Source organism: Anomaloglossus baeobatrachus, chromosome 3, assembly GCF_048569485.1.
Source record: "Anomaloglossus baeobatrachus isolate aAnoBae1 chromosome 3, aAnoBae1.hap1, whole genome shotgun sequence".
Classification (NCBI taxonomy): Eukaryota; Metazoa; Chordata; class Amphibia; order Anura; family Aromobatidae; genus Anomaloglossus; species Anomaloglossus baeobatrachus.
The window spans coordinates 108,836,681-108,858,363 of NC_134355.1; the positions used below are offsets into that span (position 1 = coordinate 108,836,681).

Here is a 21,683-nt window from a genome sequence, read left to right on the forward strand (position 1 = left end):
ATCACGGGATACCCTTATTACTATATAGCTGAGGAGTTGCCAGCTAGTATAGAGGTGTAGCCTTAGGTGCCGGCCGGACTCTAACGTTCACCGCATAGTTATATTAGTGTAATCCAGACACCACCAAGATAGCAAAAATGTTCAGACAGAGGAGACAGAAAGTTGAGAGGCCTGAAGGTTCACAGACTGTGTTAGAGCTAGTTGCAGAGACAGAAGGGAAGAAAGCTGTATGTCGTGCCTTGGAGATGTTTAAAATGTTAGAATTACCAAAAGGAGGTCGGCTACAACCGTCACTATGGGCAACAGCATTGAAAGCAAAAAAGGGCAAGTTAAAAGACAGGAGATTGTTGAATGATGCAGAATTGTTTGGCAGAATATCGCAGGCATTGCTATCAGAAAGATATATTGAGGTTGAAGATGAAGATGAGCAAGGAGATGTTGTGTTTTACTATATGTTACCCGAGTCTGAGGACAGATCTGAGGGTCCTCCGATAGGTTGTTTTGTTGCTGCCCCACAACCTGATCCCCATTCTATTCCCCCGTCCCGGAGATATTCACAGATGCTGCAGTCACTAGACAGCATCCCTTAACCCTTTCCACACCCATACCCATTTTCCCTCCCATACCTGCAATGCCGTCTCTCCCCATACCGGCCAGTCTGCCGTCACACTCCCCAATTACCAATCCCCTCCCCTTGGATCCCCCTTTTTCCCTTAGGACACATAGTGAGCCTTACCCCGAACCTGACGAGGAACAGCCCTCATTTAAATGTCCCCTTCAACCCCACCCAGTCAGCGGCATTAATCCCCTGCCTGCCAGATCCCGAAATTAACCTTATGCGATTTTATAGGAAGATGCTACAGGTCCATCAGTTATACTCAGCTGCCCGGAAGGACCTTGTTAATCTCACCAAAGTAAAAGCAGGAGACAGTTTTTGGCCCTTAATGGAGCCCCCAGGCACTGATGACACCATTTTCCAAAGTGGACAACAGTATTGTGCCGCTTTAAAAAGATGGGCTCAAGATGAATTGGTATATACAAATGTGCCGGTGCAGCCCCCGCCACAGCCCATGCCCCGACAGGGCCCAAACCCTATATACGTAGCTCCCAATCAACAAAACCAGCAGAGCCAGCAACAGAATTGTTGGCATTGTGGTCAGTTTGGTCACTATCAAAGAAAGTGTCATGCCCCCAAATCTCAGTGTTTGGCCAGGTACCCTCAAAACCGTAACCAAAACTTGCAATATATAAATTTATAATAAAGGTGTTCCCTGTAGATTCAGTAATGATCTACCTGAAGCCAGGTGTGCCTTTTCCCAGAGTATCACAGTATCCCTTTAAATCAGTTTTAGGAGATTTCTCAAGATACTGCCCACAGTCCGGCTGCACCCAGGAGTCTGCCCCAACCTTCCCTAGTGACACAAAGGGGAGCCCCGGACTGCTTGTTTTTGTTGCAGTGATTTCCAATCCCAAGCTACCCGCTTTAATGATGTTTTCTATTCCATTCCATCAATCTTAAGGTTTCTATAATATATGTTTCTGTAGTACTTTTGTTTCTGCTGGCTGACACGGTACAGACATATATTTTATATATTTCTATAGTGAAAGTTCTGCCCATGTTTTTTTTTCTTGTATCTGTTTTGTCCACCAGCTGTTCTAACATCGCGCAACCTGAAGGAGACAGGGGGGCATAAGTTAGTGCAGGGATGTGTGGGAGTATTATCAGTAAGCTGCTGCTAATCACAAGTTGTAGAGAGCAGAGGGAAAAAAAAAAAAAATAAGGAAGTAGAAAAAGTTGTAAAAAAAAAAAAAAAAAGTAGTTTCAGCAGATTTACAAAGCAGTTTCTGTCTTATGTACTAACGTGTTTTTTCCGGCTGGTGGAGTGGATTTTGTTTAATCCTTAAAGTTCAAAATTTCATAGGAGATTATCAATAGTATTCTGCTGCTATTTAAATAATTGAATTAATTTTGCAGGGAAAAGTATATTTTTTAAAATATACAAATTAGGTTTTTTTGTTTTTATGGTTATGTTTTTGTTTTCTATTATTTTTGCATACAAAATGCCAATATTGATTACTTTCCTTTTCTTTTGTAGATACAGAATATCTATGAACCCTGTTGTAAGGTTTCAAAATTTCCCAGTAGAGTATAAGTTATATTTATTTATTAGTTAATCATATTGTTTACTGTTATAGACCTATATATTTTGCCACAGTAGTATATAAAAAGGGAGGAAGTAGATATCTATTGCATTTTTCCAGCAGCAGATATATTGGATAGGCTTTAAAGCAGGCTTTAAAGCTGGCCTTTCTTTTGCAACAGTTATGTCATGTTTATTGGATTATTATGAATATAGGAATATATGTCTGTTATAGGAATGATCTAATCTATATTTCTTTTAGTTTTTGTTTTTATAGATGAAACCAGATGGTGGTCGATTCTGCACTGGATATGCTACAGTTTATACAACATGAGGTAGTCTAAATTTAGGCCACTCCCTCCCCTCCTATCGGTACGGAAGGAAGTGACGTAAGTGCCTCTTTAGATGGGTGGAGCAGAGGTAGGTAAGATAGTCAAAATGTATGTAGGATGTAGATCTTTCCTGTTGTCAAATAAGCTAGGTACGCCGAAAAGAAAGTCTAGATCTGAGCTGATGGAATCGGATGGAGATCCCCGCACAGGTGAAGCTGACCAAGAAGCAGTGAACGGGCCTAGAGTTGAGGAGTCCTTTACCATGCATAAAGACCATGCCTCAGTGACACCGGTCACGTCAGTGACTTCTGTCACTCCTTGTGTTCTTAAATCCCTACAGGAAAAAGTGAACCAATAAGGAGTGGAGTGCGAGACGCAGGGAGCCGGCTGACTGAGGAAGGTCTGTGGATGAAGGGCGGTAAGCTTTCTCTGCCATGAGATCTCTTCTTAATGATGGCCCAAGTAACATGGACTAACATCTGTGACAGTTGGATATCAGTGTGCGCTTTGGTGACGCCAGGGTTCAGTACCCAGGTAGGCAAACTCACCCGGTCTTGTGGAGCACGTTTTTAAAACAATGAGGAAAAACTGTAAAGAGTCCGTAGAAACACCCTGCACCTGCTCTACCCATTCTTAGAGACTGCAAACTGATTATAGATCTTTATCATGAGCACGTTGTATGCAAGTCTGTGCGTGTTGTGTAGATTTCTTTCCAGGTCTGGTCAGAGGCTTTCCAGTGCAGAAAATGACGTCATTGCTGAAAATCCACATAATGCAAGTGGTATGTAAACAAACAAACTGATAAGTTGTAAATCAATGCGTGTTTTGTTTCTCTTTAGTGTGTGTTGTGTTTCTCTTTAGTAATAAACAGGTTCCAATGTAAAATGTTTTTCTTTGGTCTAGCGCAAACCATGTATAATTTTCATATGATTGACTAATTAGAGAAATAAACAAGTGTATTTTCTAATTCCAGATCCTAAATCAGAGTTAGTAGTTTATGGTTTTCGGTCAGGAGATTGATTAATCCTAAAAGGACACAGAAATTTCGATAAAGCTCAACGGCAGGACAACATAGATTCACGCCCCGCATTGCAGAAGGGTCGATCCACCGAAGCTGCACTGAGCGTCCTGCTTATATTTATCCTTTACAAAAAACCTGTACAGTCCCAAACCATCATTGCCGAAATAGTTAGAAGAGAGGACTTAGAGAACCTTGAGACATGGGAAAGTCCAACTACAAAGGGTGAGGACTCGCCTAGGGGTCCTTGGTCTCAAACCGGTGAAGAAATCCCATTCCCCTCTCCACCCATGCCTCAACGTTCAGTCAGGCAGGATTTCCCAACAGATCTTTCTTCCTCTTTTCCTAAGGGAACACAGTACCCTTAGTATTTGGAAATGGCAGAAGTAAGTAAAGGGGGGACTGTTGAAGGTACGAATTGAGTAGTCGAAAATACTTAATTCAGCCATTTCATAGACCCAAAAATGTGGTTTGGTTAATGTAATCTAACCATTTACAAATGTTTTTGTTTCCTACTAATTTCAGTGATTTTCCTTAATACAAAATGCTAGATATGGATTTTCTCATTTCAGGAAAAGTTTTAGAGGAGCCTATCCCATCAGGCTGATGTCTCTCCAGCCTAGTCTGCTGAGCACTGGCAGTGACACACGAGTTGACATCACATCTCAAAAACCAATGGACGCGACACAACCGAAGCAGAAAGCGGCCGCTATTCAACCCATTATCCCAGAAGGTTTTTCCAAGTCTGCACCACAAACTGTATACATGAAGCCTCATCATGTTTTGTTATTTTTGTATTATCAAGAGCAGATTATCCAGGTTCACAAAGTGGCCCTAAGTGGACTAGCACTGACTAAGCATCCTTTTTTTTGTTTCATATCCGGAAAGAAGAACCATGGACAATTTCCAAATTTCCTTTTGTGTTTTTTTTTAATTATGTGCTAATTTTTAAATAAGGTTTAGATTCAATTTTTCTTCATCAGGATAATGTGCCCTAATGAGAGTAATAACGCCAATTCTAATAGCCCCTATAAATCATAGAGTTATGTTTAATAAATAAAAATAAGTATTAAAGGGGGGAGCTAAAGCCTGTAGTGTTAAATTAAACAACAATCCCATAGAAAGCCCGCATATATAGATATAGATATAATTAAAGTCCCAAGGGCAGTAGGTCACAAATAAGTCCCAAATAATACAATATATCTAAATGGGGAAAATTTTTAAATTTAAGGTTAATAATATTCACAGATATTTTATTAAAGGGGGGACTGTGGAGGTGGCACTGAGCTATAGCTTGTTTGTTCAAACGTAATAAGAATATCTGTGTATATAACTAAATCAAAATGTAGATGTAGATGCAAAATTATCTGTCTGTCTGTGTAGCAATTGCACAGACCCGTAGTATAATTCAAAGTTGTATAATCATGAAGGAGTTAACTAAAGATGATAAAGCCAGAATGTGAAGCTATAAACTCTTACCAGTAATGTTCACACAAAAGGAATGTACGGGAGGGCAGGAGGGATGAGAGAAATTGGGGAGTGAACACACTCCTTCGTTAGTTTCAAGGTTATTTACGCTTACTTACTGTATAATTGGATCTATCGTAATATACGAGCCAGTTGGTGATGCTGGCTGAAAAGAGAGCATGTCTGTGTTCTTTGTCTTATATACATTGATATATATTGGCACTGGTATACAGCATTAATGGGGCACCGTCTCTGGATCCTAAATGAAGACTCCATTAGCAGTCTTGACCCAAAATTCCTCCCTTGACACATATACAAATCTTAGGAATACTGAAGTGAGACACAGACAGATTAAGGAAGTGATGAGAAACCATTTAGGAAGCCACATTCAGTGGCAGATTGCTTAGGTTGTTCTCAACCACTTCTTCCTCCCAACTACCTCGGTCAGATTTCAGCTTTCATTGCTCCTGATATAGAACCAGTTTAATTATATTAATTAATTTGGTCACTACAGTATTGTGCTTTGATGACTTTTTTATTGATCTAAAATTTTTATCCTTATAGACCCACTACTTAGATATACATGGGATCAGCGCAACGTTTGTGTTCTCGGAGAGTAGCGTGGTTTATTTTGCATTTAATATAATATTTTGGCACCTTGTTTGTATTTTAACTGTTTATAATTTGGTTTGTCTGTGTCTTTTTTGATCATTACTAAATGATGCATATCTTTTTTAAGCTAATTTTCTGTGTTGTCTTCTGCTACTATTACATATGCAATTTGAATATGAAAATAGTAGGGAGATGAGAAATTCACTTTGTGCTGCACTTAATCCGGTGTTAAGTATGGTACGCCTTAGGCCAGAGACACCCAGAAAGCCAGACACAGATGTCAGTGGTGGACAAAGACATACTAGGGACACTCTGCAAAAACAATATACAGGCCCTTTATAGTCCAGAAGGTTAACATTATGCCAAATTTCACCTGGTTTGGAGGTTTAACCCCTTCACGACCGCGGGCAGTAAAATTACGTCCTATTTTAACGTGACTTAACAACCAGGGACGTAATTTTACGGCCTAAAGTTCATTTGATTGCCGTGGCCATAGCAACGGCTTTCAAATGATGTCCCCTGCTGTTTCTTACAGCAGAGGACCTTTGCTTCACCCCAGGGGGGGTGGCATCGCCACTCCCCATCGACAATCGATGTGATTGGCTGTTCAAATCTGAACCGCCAACCACATCTTTCGCACTGATTTCGGTAAAAAATAATGCCGGAATTAGTGCGATACTATGAGATCCGGCTATGATGTGCTGTAGCAGGTACAGCAGATCATAGGTGGATCTCAAACATACCGCCCCCAGCCCCTGCAGCATTGATTGGAGCGATCGTGCTATGACGCGCAATCGCTCCAATCAGTGTGCAGTGGGGCGGTCTGATCTGCCGGTGGCCACCCTCCCCAGGCCTGTGCTGGTCTGGGGACCCTCCCCCAACATGTCTGCAGCGTGCAGCACTGGCTAGTATTAGTGGTACCACGCCACCGCTGCTGCTGCCGCTGCTGTCACGTCGCGGAGCAGGAGCAGGAGCGGTGAGTATTGTGCTCACCTTGCAGCCCCTGCGCGCTCTTGTACGCTTCCGTAATGGCCCCTGCTCGTGCCCCCCTGCGATCTGCCCCCCCGACATCCCGATCTGCCCCCAACATTCCGATCTGCCCCCCCGACATCCCGATCTGCCCCCCGCCATCTCTATTCTGCAGCTCCTCCGGTATCTCCCTCCTCTGCTCTCCTTGCAGCCCCTGCGCGCTCTTGTGATTGCTCCTGCGCACTCCCGTAATAGCCCCTGCCCGTGCCCCCCTGCGATCTGCCCCCCCGACATCCCGATCTGCCCCCCCGACATCCCGATCTGCCCCCCGACATCCCGATCTGCCCCCCGACATCCAAATCTGCCGGCCTCCCCCGTGATCTCTATTCTGCAGCTCCTCCGGTATCTCCCTCCCCCTCTGCTCTCCCCCTCCCCCTCTGCTCTCCCCCTCTTTTCTCCCCCTCCCCCTCTGCTGCCCCCCCCTCTGCTGTCCCCCCGACGTCCTCTTACCTGTCTTCACCGGCCGATCACATCTGCCTCCATCGCTGGGTCCTTCTTCCTGGGTCTTCTGTTGAGCTGTCCAACTTCCTGCCTGCTGCTGCTGTAAAGATGTTCCTCCTGCTAATCCTCTGGGTACTGTGAGTATAACTTTTTTTTTTTTCTTTTTTTTCCTCTATCCCCTGTCCATTTTTACACCTCGTGCGTCCTTCCGAGCGCTGATCAGGGATGCAGATAACGTATCTGCATCCATGGTCAGTTTTCGGCGGGACTTTTTTTTCCCATATCCCCGACGCTTTTTGTATCGCATCAGTCCGTGCGTCCTGCCAAGCGCTGATCAGCGATGCACATAACGGATCGGCATCCCTGCTCAATTTTTGGCGTGACAAAAAGCATCGGGGATACGGAAAAAAAAGTCACGCCAAAAATTGAGCAGGGATGCCGATCCGTTATGTGCATCCCTGATCAGCGCTCGGCGGGACGCACGGACTGATGCGATACAAAAAGCATCGGGGATACGGAAAAAAAAGTATCGCATCTGTCCGTGCGTCCCACTGTGAGCGCGGATCAGCATCCCTGCTCAATTTTTGGCGTGACTTTTTTTTTTTTTCCGTATCCCCAGCGCTTTTTGTATCTCATCCAACCGTGCCTCCTGCAGCGGCCGATCAGTGCACTGCGTCTGTGCGTTTGAAAAGTCAAATGGCGTTCCTTGTCTTCTGAGCCCCGCCATGCGGCCAAACAATTGATTTCCACCACATATGAGGTATCTGCGTACTCGGGAAAAATTGCACAATACGTTTTATGGTGCATTTTTTCCTGATACCGATGTAAAAAGAAAAAAAAAAAGCTACCTTGTTGCTGCAAAAATTTAAAAAAAAATAAATAATTTTCACGGTTCAACGTTATCAACTTTCAGTGAAGCCCCTGGGGGTACAAGGGGCTCACTAAACATCTAGATAAATTCCTTGAGGGGTCTAGTTCCAAAATAGGGTAATTTGTGGGGGAGCTCCGCTGTTTAGGCACCATAGGGGGGGTCTAAAAACGTGACATGGCGTCCGCTAATGATTCCAACCAATTTTGCTGTCAAATGGTGCCCTTCTCTTCTGAGCCACGCCCTGTGCCCAACAATTACTTTCCACCACATGTGAGGTATCTGCGTACTCAGGAGAAATTGCACAATACGTTTTATGGTGCATTTTTTCCTGATACCCTTGTGAAAAAAAAGCTACCTGGTTCAAGTAACAGTTCTGTGGTAAAACAAAAGAAAATTGTATTCATGGCTCAACATTATTGACTTCTGTGGAGCCCCTTGGGGCTCACCAAACATCTAAATAAACTCCTTGAGGGATCTAGTTTCCAAAATGGGGTCACTTGTGGGGGATCTCAACTGTTTAGGCACCTCAGGGGGTCTCCAAACGTGACATGGTATCCGCTAATGATTCAAACAAATTTTGGTGTCAAATGGTGCTCCTTCTCTTCTGAGCCCCGCCATGCGCCCAAACAATTACTTTCCACCACATATGAGGTATCATCGTACTCAGGAAAAAATGCACTATAAATTTCATGGTGTATTTTTTCCTGATACCCTTGTGGAAAAAAAAGCTACTTAGTTGAAGCAACAGTTTTGTGGTAAAAAAAAAAAAAAAATATTTTCACAGCTCAACTTTATAAACTTTTGTGAAGCCCCCAGGTGTTCAAAGTGCTCACCAAACATCTAGAAAAATTATTTGAGGGCTCTAGTTTCCAAAATGGGGTCACTTGTGGGGGAGCTCCATTGTTTAAGCACCTCAGGGGGTCTTCAAACCTGACATGGCGTCCGCTAATGAGTGCAGCTAATTTTGCGTTCAAAAATTCAAATGGCGCTCCTTCCCTTTCGAGCTCTGCCGTGTGCCCAAACATTTGATTTCCACCACATATGAGGTATCTGCGTACTCAGGAGAAAATGGACAATACATTTTATGTTGCATTTTTTCCCGATACCCTTGTGGAAAAAAAAGCTACCTAGTTGAAGCAACAGTTTTGTGGTAAAAAAATTTTTTTTCTTTTCACGGCTCAACGTTATAAACTTCTGTGAAGCCCCCAGGGGTTCAAAGTGCTCACCAAACATCTAGAAAAATTATTTGAGGGCTCTAGTTTCCAAAATGGGGTCACTTGTGGGGGAGCTCCATTGTTTAGGCACCTCAAGGGGTCTTCAAACCCGACATGGCGTCCGCTAATGAGTGCAGCTAATTTTGCGTTCAAAAATTCAAATGGCACTCCTTGCCTTTCGACCTCTGCCGTGCACCCAAACAATTGATTTTTACCCCATATGGGGTATCAGCGTACTCAGGAGAAAATGCACAATAAATTGTAGGGTGCACTTTCTCTTTTCTCCCTTGTAAAAATGAAAATTTTATGGCTAAAGTAACATTTTTGTGTTAAAAAGTAAAATTTTCATTCTTTCCTTCCACATTGCTTTGGTTCCTGTGAAGCACCTAAAGGGTTAATAAACTTCTTGGATGTGGTTTTGAGCAGTGTGAGGGGTGCAGTTTTTAGAATGGGGTCACTTTTGGGTATTTTCTGTCACCTCGGCCTCTCAAAGTCACTTCAAATGTGATGTGGTCCCTAAAAAAATTATTTTGTAAATTTTGTTGGAAAAATTAGAAATTGCTGATGAACTTTGACCCCTTCTAACTTCCTAACGAAAAAAAAATTTCTTTCGAAAATTGTGCTGATGTAAAGTAGACAAGTGGGAAATGTTATTTAGTAACCATTTTGTGTGACATAGCTCTCAGATTTATGGGCATAAATTTTCAAAGTTTGAAAATTGCGAAATTTTCAAAATTTTCGCACAATTTCCTAAATTTTCACAAATAAACGCAAAAAATATCGGCCTAAATTTACCACTGTCATGAAGTGCAATATGTCATGAAAAAACAATCTCAGAATCGCCAGGATCCGTTGAAGCGTTCCAGAGTTATAACCTGTCAAAGTGACACTGGTCAGAATTGCAAAAAATGGCCCGGTCATTAGGGTGTTTTAGTGGCCAGGGGTGAAGGGGTTAAGTGGCCCCCCTTAGCTTTGGGTCCCTGTTTGACTGCACATGATATGTCCGCCCCTGACAGAAAATGACAGCTCACCACAACCGCATCATTTGTATCCTGGGTGCATGCCAGTCTGAAAGTCAAAAAGGTATATCAGCAGAAGAAAGCTGACACTCTATTTTCTTTGGGTCAATACTTTACATGACATACAGTGTGGTTTTCAAAACGCATGAGTTTTGGAATATAATTCCATAATCAATGGTGAACATTATATATGATGATCTATTATTACTGATGAGTGCTTCTTACTCGAATCGAGAGGGTCTGAAGCCCAGACTCGCTCGATTCGAGTAAGTAGTATAATGAAAGCCTAAGAGAAACTCGAGCATTTTTCCTTAGATGGCTGGGTAGCTGAAAAGTAGCTGAAATGAATGGAAACTGAACTCAAAAGGAATGGGAACAGCATGGGGAAGATGTCTGGACACATTTCTGACCCCCAGGTTCTGCAGGAAAGTTAAAAAGGAAACAATTTTCAAAAAGCATGTGGTCCCTTCCTATTTTCGATAACAACTAGCCTGTTTGCTTTACCTTGGCTGGTTATTAAAAATAGAAGATGCCTATGCCATTTTTAGTAATTTTTTATTTATTACTAAATAAATTATTTTAAAACAAAATGCGTGGGGTCCTTGCAATTTTGACAACCAGTCAAGATAAAGCATACAGCTGCAGTCTGGTATTACCAGGCAGAGAAGGCCCATGGATTGGTCATTCCCAGTCTAAAAATAGCAGCCCATAGCTGCGACAGAATTTACACATCAAATTAGATTAGCTTACATTTGCTATGGCTTTTCTCGATTGCCCTGGTGAGGAGGCAATCGAGGTAAAAGGTTAATGGGGCTGATATCAGCTGTGTAATCTTAGCTTGCATCAAGCCCAGGTGTTAATAATGGAGACGTTTCTATCAGACACCCCCATTACTAACCCAGTGAGTGTAAAGTTAAAAGCACACACATAGGTGAAAAATAGTTTATTTGAATAAAGACTCCCCACACAATTAATTTTAAAAAATTTCCACAGAGATCCGTCGTAGTTCATCATCCAGGTCTGCTACTACGGTGACTATGATTAGCAGTAAAGTACAGGTATTCACAAGCACCAGCTACTGACTACAATTCTCATCAGAGTCGCTGGGTTTACTGAGTGAAGTGTTCAGCCGGATGAACGTCGTGGTTGTACCCACCATCTGTGAGTAGCTGTACTTTATAATCATAGTCGCCGTAGTAGCATATCTGGATTGGGGATTATGTTGGACATTTATAGGAACTTTTTTTAAAATAAATTGGTGAACAAGGGAAAGTGTGGCGGGGGTTGTATTCAAATAAACATATTTTTATCCTGTCTGTGCGTTTTTAATAGGGAGTGTGTGAAATCTTTATCCCTTCAAACAGACCTAAGAGTAAAAAGGACATTAGAAATATCTATGTTCTATCTACTTTTATACAGTCATGGCCAAAAGTGCACCCTTGTTCCAGAAAATGTAGCTTTTCTTCCAGATACTTATTGGAATTACACATGATTTGTTATAGTCATATGTATCTCCTTTGTGTGTATTGGAACAACTCAAAAAAGAAAAAAAGGCAAATTAGACATAATTAGGAATGATCGAATACCTCAAATATTTGGCTACGCTTATATTCGACAAATAGGTCGCCGCTATTCGACTATTTGCAAATATTCAATGCGCAATGTAAGTCTATGGGAAACCCGACTAGTTGCCGAATAGCAACTATTCAGGCTTCCCATAGACTTACATTGCACATTGAATATTCACATAGTGGCGACCTATTCGTCGAATATTCGCGAGGCCGAATATTGCTGAATATTTGTTATATTCGATCATCCCTAGACATAACCGCATGCAAAACCACACAATATAAAAATCGTACCTGAAACCAGATAAAAAGGAGAGAAGTTAACTCAAAGTTTGTGTGTGTCTGTATGTGCCACACAAAGCATAGAGAACAGAAAGAGGGGAACAATAATGTCATAATATTTGAGAACCAAAATTGTTAAATAAAATATCAACAATTTCAAGATTACAAATCCATCTTTAAAGATGTTAATGTTCCTTTGTTCACAGGTGCAACATAATCAAGAAGTTTACAAGCCATGACACTGAAGCCAATCTCCCCGGATGTGGACAGCAGAGAAAAAAATGGTAAAAGGTTGCAACACAGGAAAGTCCAGATGGTGGATAAGCAGCCCCATTCAACTACCAAAGAAATTTAAGCTGTTCTGAATCATTTGACATTTGAATGAAATGAAACACTATGGTAGAAGACCCAATAGGACCACACTGCTGACACAGAGACATAAAAAAGCTAGACTCCAATTTGCCAAAATGTATGTGGACATACTTCTGGAAAAGCCTCTTGTGGACAGATAAGACAATGATAGAGCTTTTTGATAAACCACATAATTCTACTAATTACCAAAAATGGAATGAGGCCTACAAAGAAAAAAACACAGTAGCTACAGTCAAATATATTGGCGGTTAAAAGATGTTTTAGGGCTTTTTTGCTGCCTCTGGCACTGGGTGCCTTGACGGTGTGCAAGGTATCATGAAAACGGAAGATTACCAAATGATTTTGGTCACAGTGTAGTCCTAGTGTCAAAAAGCTGGGTTTGTGTCCTAGGTCTTGGGTCTTCCAGTAGGATAACAATCGCAAGCAAAACGCACAAAAGCATACTTTAAGAAGCACCCAGAAATGGGTGAAAATAAAGAGCTGGAGAGTTCTGAATGAATCTGGATCTAAATTCTATTGACCACCTGTGGAGAGATTTTAAAATTGCTGTTGGGAGAAGGCGCCTTCAAATATGAGAGACCTGGAGCAGTTTGCAAAAGAAGAGAGGTCCACAATTCCAACTGAGAGGTTTAAGAAGCTTGTTCATGGTTATAGAAGTGAATGATTGTAGTTTTTTATTCCAATCGAATATTAAGTTGAGGGTGTAAACCATTTTGTCTTGCCCATTTTTGGGGGGTTTGTGTGAAATTATATGCAATTTGCATATTTTCACAGTTTTTTCTTTTGTTCTGATGCACACAAAAAAAATAAAAATATGCATACCAAAACATGTGTAATTACAATAACTTTTTGGGAGAAATACTTCATTTTCTGGAATAATTTGAAGGGTGCCAACACTTTCAGCCATGACTGTAAAGGGGGCTTTACACTCTACGATATCGTTAATGTTTGATCGTCGGGGTCACATTGTTAGTGACGCACATCCGGCGTCATTAACGATATCGCAGCGTGTGATACTTACCAGCGACCTTAGGCGACCTCAAAAATGGTGAAAATCGTTCACCATGGAGAGATCGTCCCAAACTCAAAAATCGGTAAGGGTTGTTTAGCGTTGTGATTCATCGCTTATGTGGCAGCACACATCGCTATGTGTGACACCGCATGAGCGAGGAACGTCTCCTTACCTGCCGCCGGCCCCAATGCGGAAGGAAGAGGTGGGCGGGATGTTTACATCATGCTCAGCTCCGCCCCTCCACTTTGATTGGCCGGCCGCTGTGTGACGTTGCGGTGACGTCGCTGTGATGCCGAACGTCCCTCCCCCTTGAAGGAGGGATTGTTCGGCAGTCACAACGATGCCGCCGACCAGGTAAGTACGTGTGACACTGCCGTAGCGATAATGTTCGCTACGGCAGCGATCACAAATAATCGCATGCGCGACGGGGGCGGGTACTTACACGCTCGCTATCGCTACAAATTGCTAGTGATATCGCTACCGTGTAAAGCCCCCTTATTTGTACATACATTCTTATTTTTTTATTTTCTCCTATTCATCATATTTATTTTTACATTAGAGCTGCAATCTAATTGGCAACTGCTTTATTTTTCATTAATAAATAAATTATTAGCATAAATAGCAATCAAAGCAAGGCACGGCTATTTATAAACGCAGTTACAATTACATTGAGAAAGTGCTAGTGATAAGTGTTTTATCTGCAGTGACCTTGGTGAAGCAGATGTTAAAGTAGTGAGATCTGCACTTCTATTAATGCACAGTAAAGACAGATGTGGATATTTTCTCCTTTCCGACATATTACGCTATATCTTCCGTTCACCACTGAATGGATTAAGTACCTAGAGAGATTATTTAAGGCTTAGCAGAATGTTCATCTTTTCTCCATGACATTTAATCAAAACATGAAGTTTCCATTTGAGAAAAATGTATTGACCCAACATGAAGAGACAGCAACATGGGAACAGTTTAAGGCTATATTGCTAAATCAACAACTTTTTTTAATCTTCCTACAATAACAATAATGACAAACTGTTCTACAATATGAATTTGCCTTAGCATCTACATCATAGAGAAATCATTCCCCTGCCAATTACCGGTAGCTCATTTCACTTTCGATGTAGGGAAATCGTAAGTCGCTTAGAAATGAGAAATCATTTTGTCAAAATGAAAAATATAAACAGTTCCGACAACTTTTTAACTTGGTTTAGGGTATACTAAGAAAACATAGCAATATGTATATAGATAATAGGAAACTGGTAAGAAAACATCAGATACAATATAATACACCTATGCCTTTCATTTTGTTTGACTGTTTATTGATTTTAATGGGAAAGGGTACATTATATAGCAAAGGAAATAAGGATAAAATGTATTTACCTCCCCCAATTACAACAGGAATACAGGGGTTGGAATACCCAGAAGCTCTGTCACTGCTTAGTTTTCTAAGAATCAAGTAAAAAATCATTTTCCAAGTAATTTCATTAAGATTAAAAGTTACCAGATACTTTTATTTTAATTACCTATCCTCTGGATGAGGGCCGCCTCCAGGTTTTCGTGGGCCCTGGGCGAAAGAGTCCAGTGGGCCACTATAACACATACCTACCGATTCATTATTAGAATATAGAGATTGCAGGGCTGTATGTATATATATATATATATATATATATATATATATATATATAAAACGCAATTCCCAGAAATATAGTCCCCCAGTGCGCTCTTTCTTCTTCCTTATGCACTCTCTCCCCTGTGCTCTCTCTTCTCCTCTTGTGCTGTCTTTCCCATGTGCTCTCTCTTCTCCCCCTGTGCTCTCTTTTCTCCCCCTGTGCTGTCTTTCCCGTGTGCTCTCTCTTCTCCCTCTGTGCTCTCTCTTCTCCCCCTGTGCTGTCTTTCCCGTGTGCTCTCTCTTCTCCCCCTGTGCTCTCTCTTCACCCCATGGGCTGTCTATCTCCCTGTGTGGTCTCTTCACCCACTGTGCAGTCTCTCACCCTGTGCAATGGTCTCTCCCCATGTGCGGTCTCTTGTCCCCCTGTGCGATCTCTTGTCTCCCTGTGCGGTTTCTCACCTTGCGCAGTCTCTCCCTCTGTGCGGTCCCTCACCATGTTTGGTCTCTTGTTCCCCTGTGCAGTCTGTTGTTTCCCTGTGCAGTCTCTCCCCCTGTGCATTCTCTTGTCCCCCTGTGCATTCTCTTTTCCCTCTGTGCGGTCTCTTGTCCCCTGTGCGGTCTCTCTGTCCCTCTATCCCTTTGTGGCCTCTCCCACTGTGTGGTCTCCCCCCTCTCTCCCTGTGCGGTCTCTTCCCTTTCCTCCTGTGTGGCCTCTCCTCTCTCCCCTTGTGCGGTCTCTCCCCTCCCCCTATATGGTCTCTCTTTTCTCCCCTGTGCAGTCTCTTCTCCCCCATGCTCTCTATTGTCCCCCTTCGCTGTGTAATGAGTGCAGCGTCCTTACTTCTGAGTGATATCCCAGTGATGCAAGAGATCAGTACTGCTGAACGCAGGTGTCAGGTGAAGTCACTGGCCCTGGTCAGGAGCTCAGGATGCTGCACTAATCGCATAGTGCAGAGAGACAGTGCACGGGAGGAGAGAATGCATGGGGGAGGGGGGAGACAGTTACTCAGGCCCCATATATCATAAAGGGCTTGGTACAGCATCGGGAAAAAAGTGTTGACGGTGTCCCCCTGTTTGTTCAGGACCCTGGCACTTGCCCAGGTGCACCGGGTGGTGACGCCAGCCTTGCTCTGGATAGATGAGTAACACCGGATCAGTGAGGGTGCATCACTTAACATTAAGTAATCAGTTGTTTCTGATGCTAGCAGCAGACAGATTTTGTCAGGTGCAGAGCACAACCGCAAAGCTCCATCAACTGTATAGTAACCAGAGAGGGGTACTAAAGATCCATCTCTATTCATTTGCATAGGGGCGAATGTGCAGTACCCTGAAGTGACCACCTGGCATCTCACCTCCAGTGATCTGGTATTGATGACTTATTCTAAGCATAACTCATCAATACAAAAGGACCAGACAAGCCCTTTAAAAATGTCTTTTTTATGTTAAATACATTACAAATTTGAATATGACAAGCTTTTACTAAAGTAATTACACAGTAACATAGGTGTACAATTTTAAGGGCATGTCTATTTTGGAAAATTACACTATTTAAAGTTATACCAAAGAATACAGTAGCAATATAAATTGGATTACTGCTGTATAGAATATTTATACACACAAAAGGCACTTGGCGCCCAAATTGGCAAATTCGCATGTGATCAGAAGCCACAATATGGCATACCTTTCATTGATGGGACCCAATCTCTTTTTTTATCAGTCATAGATCTGATGGGCCAAATCCTATAAATTAAAGAGCAGGTAGGATCCAGCACTAATAAAAATCAGCTATAGGCTAATAAAAGCAGTCTTCTGTCTCCACCTCCACTTATATACTACAAAGAAACAAATACTGACCAGCAAACCTTAACACAACAAAGTAAATGTGTACCGTTACAACCTGCTGTAAGGTGAAATTCTTCAGCTTTTCAGTAGAGGCCTCAAGGTTTTGTTGCAAAATTTACAAATATTTGTAACTGTTCATAATTTTCTTAACCTTGACTAAAGTCCCAGTTCCAGCTCACAAAAACAGCACCAAATAACAATGCTGCCTCCACCATGCATCACTGTGGGTGTGGTGTTCTTTGGCGATGTGCAATGTTGGCTTTACGTTGAACATACCTTTTGAAATTATGGCCAACATATTCAACCTTGTTTTCATCGGACCAAGCAGAAGATGAGGAATACAACCTTTCAGCACTGTAAAATCCTTAAACATACCACCAAGTCAACAAAAGAATAAATTCACTAGAAGAAGATCTAAGTTTAGAAATGGCCCAACTAGGGCACAGATCTAAATACAATTGAAAAAACTGTAGGTTCACTTGAAGAGGGTACTATACACAGGAGATGCCCTCGTAATCTAACAGATATGAAATGTTAATGGTGCTTTACACGCTGCGACATTGCTAACGATATATCATCGGGGTCACGTCGTTAGTGACCCACGTCCGGCGCCGTTAGCGACATCGCAGCGTGTGACACCAAGGAGCGACGATCAATGAGCGCAAAAACATCAAAAATCGTTGCTCGTTAACACATCGCTCCTTTCCAAATATCATTGCCGCTGCAGGTACGATGTTGTTCGTCGTTCCTGCGGCAGCACACATCGCTATGTGTGACAGCGCAGGAACGGCAAACATCTCCTTACCTGCGTCCACCGGCAATGAGGAAGAAAGGAGGTGGGCGGCATGTTCCGGCCGCTCATTTCCGCCCTTCCTCTGCTATTGGACGGCTGCCGTGTGACGTCGCTGTGACGCCACATGAACCGTCCCCTTAGAAAGAAGGCGGATCGCTGGCCAGAGCAACGTCGCAGGGAAGGTAAGTCTGTGTGACGGGTGAAAGCGATGTTGTGCGCCACAGGCAGCGATTTGCCCGTGACGCATAACCGACGGGGGAGGGTACGCTCACTTGCGATATCAGTACCGATATTGCAGCGTGTAAAGTACCCTTTACTGCGAGGAAGAGTGAGCAAAGTTTGCGAATTTTAGATGCACCATTTAGTGAACTCCTGACCAAAAATACTGAATGCTGTCAGAAATTTAAGGGGTATTTCTTTAAAGTATTAGTTTAAGGGTGTGCATATTAATGCCATAATGCACAGATCTAATACAAACACACACACAGCTTTGCTACAATAACACATAATTCTGCTATGTCAACACACAGCTCAGGAACATCTCAAACACACTGCTATGTTACATCAACAAACGCAGCTCTATTACGTATACACGCACACCATGTATATATAACCACATTTTGAAGTTCCTTCCAGGCATGTGATTTATAACATGACTGAAAGGTCCTTCAATCAGTAAGGACCTGTAGCGTTTGTAATATGATGGTCCTGGTAGCTTACTTCCCTACCATGCATTGATCAGACTGACTGGTGTTTGGCTGGAGGAGAAAGTAATATTCATAGTTCTCTCAGGGAATGGGAAGGATACTGCATCAGGATTCCTTTGATTGTAGGAAGCCGGATCCAAACTATAAGGGGTACTTTGCACGCTGCGACATCGCTACTGCGATATTGTCGGGGTCAAGTAGAAAGTGACGCACATCCAGCGCCGGTAACGACGTCGCAACGTGTAAAGCCTAGATGCGCCGATAAACGATCGCAAAAGCGTCAAAAATTTGTGATCTGTGTAGCGTCGGTCACTTTCATAATGTTGCACCAATAGGAGATACGATGTTGTTCCTTGTTCCTGCGGCAGCACACATCGTCGGCCAGAGCGACATCGCAGGGCAGGTAAGTGCGTGTGAAGCTGCCATTGTGATAATGTTCGCTACGGCAGCTATCACAAGATATTGCATGTGCGACAGTGGCGGGTACTATTGCGCTTGGCATCGCTAGCCGATGCTAGCGATGTCGCAACGTGCAAAGTACCCCTAAGACATACATTTTTTAGCATGATATTTTTGTGCTAAAAGTTGCTTTTTATGCACCAAAACGAAAATATAGTAACATGATGTATCCTGTGTATAATTGAGATTTAATTTGCTGCAATGAAATGCTCAGCACCTTTATACTGCTTGTTACTTGACAGTAGATCATTTGTGGTTTCATACTTTTGCGCAAGTATATATACATTTAGATTGTGTAATTTCCAATTCCAATCACTGCAATGATTTAACACTCACATAAAAGTAGACGACTTAAAAAAATCCTCTTAACTAGACACTGAGAAAATACGACAATGATCAAAGTCAATTTGTTCCGCTTTTCAAGATTTGCCCTTGATCAGTCGATTGTTTACTGTTTCTTTAGACTTTGTCAAGCTGTGTTGACCATCTCAGTAAGTCCTGCATGACCTATTTGTAAAATTCAATCCTGTTCTTTTACAATTGGTGGCTTCCTTTCAGTGTTCGCTAATTCATTTTGACTTTTATGTCCTTGTGAAAATAAATGTCTTTTGGAGGAATATATTTTGCACTGAGCCTTAGCTGATGTCTAGGACAATACTTTTCTCTCTTGTCATTGTAAAAATACTTTATGGTTTTTAACATTAGTCCCAATATCCAACACCATGGGAGATTTATCAAAACTAGTGCAAACAAAAGCAGAAGAGTTATCCTCACTAACCAGTGGGATTCCAGACACATACTAATTTAGGAAACACTGCACTTTTTTCTATCTCAGTTTTTATAAATCTCCCCTTATGTTTCATAAGAGTGAAGAAATAATATGTTCATGCATGATTCTTTACTGTAAGAGAAGAACTATTACACTTATGCACCCTATGATTTTATGAACATCTAGGACTATAGGACACTTTACACGCAGCGATATCACTAGCGATGTCGCTGGTGAAAGCACCCGCCCCCGTCGGTTGTGCGTCACGGGCAAATCGCTGCCCATGGTGCAGAACATCGTTATTCCCCATCACATGTACTTACCTGCCTAGCGACGTCACTGTGGCCGGCGAACCGCCTCCTTTCTAAGGGGGAGGTTCATTCGGCATCACAGCGGCGTCACTAAGCGGCCGCCCAATAGAAGCGGAGGGGCGGAGATGAGCAGCCGGAACATCCCGCCCACCTCCTTCCTTCCTCATTGCCGGCGGCCGCAGGTACAAAGTTGTTCCTCGTTCCTGTGGTGTCACACATAGCGATGTCTGCTGCCAGAGGAACGACGAACAACCTGCATCCTGCAACAGCAACGATATTTGAGATTAGAACGACGTGCAAATGATCAACAATATGGTGAGTAATTTTGATCGTTAGCGGACATTCGTGCATTTAACACGCAACGACGTCGCTAACAAGGCTGGATGTGCGTCACGAATTCCATGACCTCAACGACATTTGTTTAGTGATGTCGTTGCATGTAAAGCCCCCTTAAGTCCTACAAAAGACCATGAAAACTAATATTGATCAGAGAACAATTCCTCAACAAGTGATTATACTTAAAGATGTTCGACGGTGCTGCTCACTTCAATGATAGTTATTGTGTATCTGACTTAGTAATTGAACTAGAATGCATGCATGAAGTGTTGAATAACCTTTTTAATTTTAATATAAATTTGATATAACATTGTTAGTAAAGTAGTACTAATCTATGATTGACATTATTCAATATAAAAAAAACTTAAAGAGAACCAACCACCAGGATTTTGCTATATGAATTAAAGGCAGTGCCATACTAGCACTAGGATGCTGAATACAGGCATACCTGCTGTAGAAAGATCAGATACTTAGTTGCAGAAATATCTTTAATCAAAGCTAAAGAAATGCACTGGGCTTTAATTGACGGGTGCAATGGGGACGTGCCTGTGTGTGTTGGGTCCTCGCTGTAAAGTCCTCCTCCAGTGTCCTCTATGATGTCCTCAATTCTTTATTTGAATATTGTGCAAAGCAACTGTGAAATGCCAGGGAGGGGCAGTTGTGGGCCAGGGTTGTGGTCCTGAACCCACCTGGCACAGTACAGACACAGGGGCAGAGTGGTATATGGGGTGAGTGTGGAGGTGTTGCCTTCTGCAGCTGCACGTCTGGGTCTTCAGTCAGTTTCTAAGGATCCTGTTCACTACAATCAGCCTCATACACCATAATGTCACAAACGAGTCCACACCAGTTAAAACCGCAACAACTTTAATGAACAGTTCTTTGCAGTGTCCATTTCTTAAGGGCAGACTTTTCATCATCATCATTTACACACATTCTTTCCGGCTCTGCAGCTACGGCCACCAAGAGACAATTTATTCTCTCCTTTCCATAACAAAAGACGCCTGCCTTCTCCTCTACCTACACACTGGAATTATGCCTCGCTGCAGACACGCTCACATTCCACTGCATCCTCCTTTCCTTCTTCTTCCATTCTCATTGCTTCTTTCTCTGCTTGACACCTCCACACTACCCGACTCCACTCTGCTTTATCCAACCATGCAGGTCCTTTCACTTGTCTCATTCTTTCCCTATCTGCCTTGTAACCAGAATCTTCTGACCTATATATCCTCCTCTGCTGGGGACCATCCTCCCCCACATAACCCCTGCCAGCCTGTCACTCCCTCTGCATTCGCTCACACTTAGAGTTGAGCGCGGTTCGTGGTTCGTGGTTCTCCAGTTCTAGGCTCGAGTGATTTTTGGGCTGTTCGAGATCGAACTAGAACTCGAGCTTTTTGCTAAAAGCTCGATAGTTCTAGATACGTTCGAGAACGGTTCTAGCAGCAAAAAGCAGGGCTTTTTACAGCTACAGTGAGCAGGAGCCAT

At 42.6% G+C, this 21,683-nt stretch overlaps 1 protein-coding gene across 3 annotated transcripts in view; it reads right to left on the minus strand.

The window, feature by feature from the left end:
* Positions 1-21,683, minus strand: part of CCDC85A (coiled-coil domain containing 85A) — a 466,675-nt gene that overhangs the window by 209,171 nt on the left and 235,821 nt on the right. The gene's annotated exons all lie outside the window — the stretch shown is intronic.